Here is a 7,947-nt window from a genome sequence, read left to right on the forward strand (position 1 = left end):
TCTCAAGAGAATCTCTACCCAAACATCACATCAATCAATCAAGTACACAACCCATCACTCCACCCATCACACCCATCCCCAAAGTCAACTCTTCCTTACACCACCCATCCCTTCCTTACACACACCTATTCCTCTCATCCCATCTTTTTTACAACACCATCCCTCTCTCCCATCCATCACTCCATCCCATCTCATTCTCTCTACCATTTTCCCAAGCTACCATGAGAGAAAAATCCTAAGGAGAGGAAAAGAGAACCCAAGATCAAGGCATACTTCCTACCCCCTCATCTCACCATTCAACCATCCGAACTTCATCATCCATCATCAAAGAGAAAGCTTAGGAGGTAAGGATTCCAAGGAGCTAAAGAAGAAGACCAATGGTGGGTGATCTAGGATTTCTACCATGGATTTGAGGATTTGAGGGTCCACATTCGGTGGGACCCATTTGATGTATGCATTGTATCATCTATAGGGAAGGCTCATAGTGGCGGAGTCCCTCCCCTCCACACATCTCTCTCTCTCTCTCTCTCTCTCTCTCTCTCTCTCTCTCTGTGGGAATCCACCGCGACGTAAGTGTTATATCCACATTGTCCAGATTGTGGACATGTGGAAATCCTGCCATGATGTATCATCCACACCGTCCTTCCTAGACGGGCCTAGATGAGCAGTAAATACAAATATTGGCTCGATTGGTGGGCCACCACGTGGACCCACCTGATGTACATGTTGCATCCAGACCATCAAGATGCTGGGTCTGGATGGTGGCATAACAATTTCAGCAAAGCTGGTGGGTCCACACATGTAGACCCACCTTGATGTATGTGTGATACCCTCACCATCCATCTAGACGTGGGCCTACCTTCATGTGTGGTGTCCACACCGTCTAGCAAAGGACGATGGGACCCACCTAATGTATGGATTTCATCCATGCCATCCGTCCATTTAGACCGTGGACCACACCATGATATATGTGTTTTATCTCCACCGTCTAGATTGCTGGACGATGGCTTGCACAGTGATGCAAGTGTTTTATCAACACCATCCATTTGATGGTGGACGCCACCTATGATGTACGTGTCCTGTAGTAGCTATGTAGACCCCACCTACATCGCTGTTAAAGTGACGTCAACAAGCTATGTGGGTCTGATCATGGGTATGTGTTATATCCAAACCATCCACCCATGTGGACCACGTGATGTATGTGTTTTCTCCAAACCATCCACTTGTATGGATGTTAGCAAGTTCTGTGGGCCTGATCATGAGCTATGTGTTATATCCCAAGCGTCCATCTGGATGTGGGACCCACCTTGAGGTATGTGTTATATCCATACCACCCATCCACTTTATGAGCTCATCTTAAGGCTTGAGACGGGAAATAAGACAGATCTATCTATCAAGTGGATCACACTGTAAAAACCAGTGAAGGATTGAACGTCTACCATTGAAACCCGTTTGAGGTCATAGAAGTTCTGGATTAATATGAAATTTGTTTTCCTCTTAATTTAGGTCTTTGTGACCTTATGAACAGATTGGATGGAAAATAAACGTTATGGTGGGCCTTGTGAATTGTTTAACGGTGAAATCATTATCTCCACTACTATTTGTGGTGCGGTCTAGATGATGTTTCGATATGGTTCTTTTTCTGGGTAATGCTATAAAATGATCTCTAAAAATAGATGAATGGTGTAGATATAATAATAATGTTTTATCCGCACCATCGAGCTAGGACGGTGGGTCTCACTTGATGTATATGTGGCTCATGTGTGAGGCCTGATGTGATGTATATGTGGCCCATGTGTGAGGCCCGATGTGATGTATATGTGGCCCGTGTGTGAGGCCCGACGTGATGTATATGTGGCCCATGTGTAAGGCCCGATGTGATGCATATGTGGCCCATGTGTGAGGCCCAATGTGATATATATGTGGCCCATATGGTGAGGACCGATGTGATGTATATGTGGCCCTTGAGTGAGGCCCATTGTGATGTATATTAGGCCCTTGTGTGAGGCCATGGGCCCACTATATGTTTGGCTCTATGTGGGCCACTCCTCAGGAGCAATGTTGGTTAAATGTCCACATTGATGCGCAATGATGGTTAAATGTCTACATTGTGACCTTCCCTTAGGCCATTGTTAGGCCCATTCTCATCATTCTTTAAGTGGGTTAACCCAAATCATTAGGCCCCATTGATGTTTGCATGGTCCATCTATTCGTATTTGGATAACCCAAGATGTTGGGCCCCATTCGTTGCTAGTGGGGTTATTTTTTAATTCTTAGAATCCATCTAAGACTTATTTAGGCCCCATAGGGCATTTAACGGGCCATATGATAGTATGGTGAAGGAAGCCCGTTCCGGATCCTTAGGATTATAGGTAGGCCAACTAGGCCCGACCTTAATATAAGGAGAGTTCATCATCATCGTAGATGGGATGATCCGTGCTATCATATTTGGTATATCCACAGTCGAGGATTGACCCTCATGTTATGGATCTGTTGTCCATCTATGGAGCCCACCTTGTGTATAGGACGATTATCAATGCCGACTATGAGCACGTGCTAGTATAACATCATGATATAAGCCATTGAGATGGTATGAGGCCCATTGTAATTATATTAGGCTCATTCTCATTTCTCCTTAGTGGGCTAACATAAATTGACAGGCGCTTATTATTATTAGTATGATCCATCTCGCCTTATTGGTCTATCCCAATTCTTTGGGTCCCCATTGATGTTAGTAGAAGTACCCAAACCTGGAAGCCCACTCCTTGAGTAGGCCATCTAGGCCCATCCTTATTATGAGAAGGACACATCATCACCTCTTGCCATAGATGGAAGAATCTGTGGTACTAGGTTGGTATATCCACTGTTGAGGACTGATCTTTATGTTATGGTTTAGATTTGCTATCCTTCTATGGACCCCGCCTTGTATATAGACTGATTAGTGATACAGATTATGAGAATGTGATAGTATAGCATTATGATTATATGAGGCCCTTATGTGAGGACCAATTGTGATATATGAGGCCCATTGTGACCATGTGAGGCCCATTGAGATTGTATGAGGTCCATCGTCATTGTATGAGGCCCATTGTGATTATGTGAGACCCATTGTGATTGTATGAGGTCGATTAGGAAGGCCGATTATATGCGTGGGGCCCATTGAATGTGTGAGGCCCAATTGTGATGAGTGAGGCCCACCATTTGTGTGTGTGTGATTATGTGCACACCACTCATTTATTTACATGGGCCATGGGCTGCCTTATACAAGCCCACCATGATGTATGTATATTCATGCTTAGTATACTTCATAATACATACCCATACGCATCATATATATGCTTGTTATGAGGAGTGATTGATCATAGCATATGCTATTGGGTTGGTTTATTATGGGACTCCTAGTGAGACGAAGTTATTCCACATGATCGCGCGGTACGCGAAGGATTGTTGCATGACTGATAGCGTGATTCATGCATCTCACATTTGTGTGACATGACTACTGTATGCCCTAGCGATATCAGGGCCGTAGCCTCTATAGGCATATTGTGGATGGTCAGATGGGACACCAAATTTTTTTTCTACATGGGGTGCTATAGATGTCCCTGGGTGAAATTTTCTAAACCCTCTTCGTACCAGAGGATGCTCCAATGTCTAGACCAAGTGGATGTAGGAGCTCTGAGTGCCAAATGTCAAGAGGTCACGCTTCCAACAGTGTCGTGGTCGGTTGGAAGGGGTGTGGCCTTACCCACACGAGGGAATAGGCAATGTTAGGCTGAGTCTGACCAGCTCATAAATGGGTCCACTATCCATGAGCCGAGACGATAATGGTAGGCAGATAGTGAGGTCTCTTTCACTTACCCAGTTGTGCGCTTGATGGGGCGGCAGGTGAAGTAGAGTATACTAGACCCCAGTGATGATCCTAGAGAAGTACGGTACTGATATGTGGACTTACTGAGCAGGAGTTGCATACTCAGCATTTTACTCATTCATTCATTCATTCACTGTCACGACCCAAATCCGGGGACGGATAGCTTTCGTGATGCCCTGAATCCGGCACTCGGCTTCCATACACCAAGTCCCTAGTTCGGCGCACCACAAGGAAGATTTTGGACTTAATTTTTTTCTATATACATATAATAATACTTGAGTATGAAGATCCATGATCAAAATACCAAGAAACACTCTGCATTATAAATCCTGATGGTTACAAGTATAATGCTTTACAAAAGGTACATAACGTCAACATTGCCAAATCGAAAAATAGATGCAATGCATCGAGAAAGATAAGTCTTCCAAGCGACTCTAGCCATGAAAAAAATGAGAAATAAGAAGCTTAGGTAAAAATCCTAGTGACTACACACGTGTGTGCAGTATATTCTACATGCAAGTAAGATAAATATGCTACAAGGAAATCATATATGTGAAAGGTGTGTAGCACGTAAGGTATGATGTTGTAATGACCCTGAAAATTTTGTGCTAATCTTTCCCTAGTAGTTATTTTTGGGGTAATTAGTGCTAATCTCGATTGCTTGTGAAATTTGCATCAATCACTTTAAATTTGATCTGCATGACTCAAAACTTGTAGATTAGCTAGCGCTATGTTACTCTGAAATCTGGGATCCATCGCTAAATCCAGTTGTTCTGGGGAATTTTTGGAAGTTCTGGATCGGACCTGGACCGCGCGTCGAAAGTCCGATAACGATGATCTTAGGCTGTTGCGGTCACCATGTTGGACTTGACCATCACCTCAAAATTCAAGTCCATGTGATGTTCTGGGTCGATTTGATTGAGTTCGGAGTGAAGAGTGTAAGAACGGTTGGATATTAATTAAGATTTTATGAAATCTGAGTCGTGTCACTTGCGCGATGATTTTAAGCAATCTGACCGTTGGATTCTGACCCAATTTCACACTCTGATCAGGGAAGGTGGCCCAAGCATGTCCTTGTGCTTGTGGACCTGATCGAGATTCAGTGACCGTTGAATTGAGTGTGGTCCTCCACAGATGATCTAAAGAGCCAGTCGGTACGAAAACTCAGCCTGACCTAGATCCATAGTCAGTGAGCTTAAGTCCGACCTTTCGTGGTAATAGGCCCACCGGAAGTGCTTCGTTGGATCGTGAGAGGCTGGTTTTGGTTATACCCTAAGTATACCTTGGCCCTGGGGTTATTTTCATCAATATTAGGCCTATTTATAGACCTTGAAACCCTAGCTCTCTTTTCCATACGAATTTCCTAACCCTAGCTAAGAAAGAGAGAGGAAAAGAGAGAGAAAGTGAGAGAGAAGTTGGTGAATCATCTTGGATTCTTTCCTGTTCTTCTTCATCCTTGAACCTTCACTTTGAATCGTTATTCTGACCATTCTGAGTTCATCTTTGGATAAGTTAACCTAACCCTAATCTGTGTTAGAGCTTAGAATAGTTTTGGTGTTGTTGTATCTCATTTCTATTCTTGCCTTAGGTTATTCTGTCGCCGTTGACGAAGACATATCGTCTGAAATCAGTTCGGTGTTCTTTTCTGGCTTAAGGTGTGGACTTTAAGTGTATAGGTTATGGTTTTCAAAGCTTTCAATGCCAGTGAATAATTTATTCTTGCTATGGATGAGATTTCACATGCCAAATGTTATGTTTACTTTGCGTTCCTGATATGCATGTGTTATATTGAGATTTGTGTATTCTATGTGTATGTATAAAGTACCGTATACATATTAAATATGCACATGTGTTTGCCATGATTATTTGTCATGTATGTATGCTAATTGTATGTGCGGCAACTCCTTGGTAAAAAGGAATTGTCCAAATATGTGTATTTCAACATACGTCATGTATGTTGTATTATGTATTCTAAGTGTTTGTAGAAATGCCTGAATGATCTGAAGTGTAATATACTATACTATTTGCGGGCGTTGAGAAGTGATTCTCAACACTCCTATTGATGTGTATGATTTCCTTCCTGCAAGTTCAATTCCTTGTTATTTAATTTCAAGCATTACTTATGCTTATATTTATGTTAAGTTGATATTCTTCAAATGCTTGCGTACTACATGATTTGAGTTGTTGTTCCATTACTATTCCAAATTGTAGATATGAATATCTGTTGTAATGTAATGTGTGTGGGACTATTCATTAGTCCAGGAAATCGGTAATCGGCCTTAAGATCGTGGCTGAGGTTGCTTTCGCCATGTAGGATGTATTAGACGAACCCGAGTCGTATTAGAGTTGACGGCAGTAGTTTGGCCACACGGAGTGTTTGCGCACTCTATGTCGCTCAACCCAACGTGCGCTCGTACTAGTCGAGTTCGTCAAGTAACCCAATTGTCCGATGTATGTTCACCATGTATTGACGCTACTGCTTGAATCTAGGGTACCAGACTTACCAGTGAAATCTTATTAACCATGGTACCTTGATCCGCTAAGACTTATGAGCCGGACATGGTGGTATGGGACACCGTGGTCAAGTTGTCGGCCTACGCTGGGGTGACGAGCCTCCCCGTAGTGACCAGTGAGCAACCAAACTCGTAAGCCGATTATGGTGGTATGGGACACTATATTCGTGCTGTCGGCCTACATTGATTGGTGATGAGCCCTTTGTAGTGACCTCAAGCATACCTGCATACCACACTGAGGTGACAAGCCTTAGTGTAGTAACAAAGGTATGATAGGCGTGCATTGATTGGTGACAAGCCCTTTGCAACGACCTACAACCATATGATCGTATGAGATGTCTAGGATTGACGACCCTAGAATGGATCACTGTTTGGATGGTGATATGAGGAAGGTATTTTAGCTTCCCAATCCTGCTGTATGAAAAGGACTAATAACAACTTGATAATCATATTCATGCACCGCATTTGCATGTGCTTTGTAGATGTGGCGCACTTTGAGGTGGTGTCATGCGTAACATAAGATGAAGACGCTGAGGGTGTACGCGTGAGGGCACGCATCATTCTGCATACATCCTTGCATTAACAAGAGTACTTAGGACATGTTTAATTGTTCTGCTTTATCATTACTACTCGATTGAACTGATAACATGTTAACCTGTGCCTTATTGTTCCACTGAGTTGATCACTCACTCCCATGTTCTGGGGCGGTGTTTAAACACCCACCAGACTCTGTCTTAGCTGCTGATGTTGCAGATGTTGATGCGACTTCTGAGGCAGAGCGGGAGATGGATGATGATGAGGCTGCTTTTTCTTTTATGCAATTTTCAGACGGGTTCTAGTGAGCCTTGTTCTAATGCGCGGGATGCTGGGATTTCTTTTGGGAATTAAATGATGTAATTTGGTACTTGTAATTTTGATAGTAACACTTACATTACGACCTGGTATGTATATGTATTTCAGGGATCTGCACATGTACACATATATTTCTATAAGTCTTCCGCTTGCTTTATTCACTTATCCCTGAATTATATTTGCTATTTGACTTAACTATTCCATGTTTTATGCACTAATACAGACAACATACATCCATCATTAAATATGTTGCATAAGTGATGTTTTGAAACTCGGGAGCTGAGTTATGCTTGACCCCCGAATTTCAGGGCGTTACAGATGTCAATGCCAATGCAATGCATATGCATCACAGTAATACTCTGAGTCAATGCTACCAGCATCACTAAGTCATATTTTCATTTCTCCTATACCACAGCCATAACCGTATTACAAACATCCGTAATCATATCATCATCATCATATTTTCATGTCATATCATAATTGTATATCTTAAAAAATACTGTGGTCGACACCCATTCACCAGACACTAGTAATCGACCTTGCATACTCATCCTGCGGTGGACTTTCACCAACTATATATCATGAGAAACACCATGGTAGACACCCATGCACCAGACACCAGTAATCGACCTCGCATACTCACCCTGTGGTGGACTTCCACTCGGCATTCCAGTAGCGGACTTCATTCGTACTTCTCCTCGCCGATGAGTCAGA

The sequence above is a fragment of the Magnolia sinica genome, chromosome 3 (genome assembly GCF_029962835.1).
Source record: "Magnolia sinica isolate HGM2019 chromosome 3, MsV1, whole genome shotgun sequence".
Classification (NCBI taxonomy): domain Eukaryota; kingdom Viridiplantae; phylum Streptophyta; class Magnoliopsida; order Magnoliales; family Magnoliaceae; genus Magnolia; species Magnolia sinica.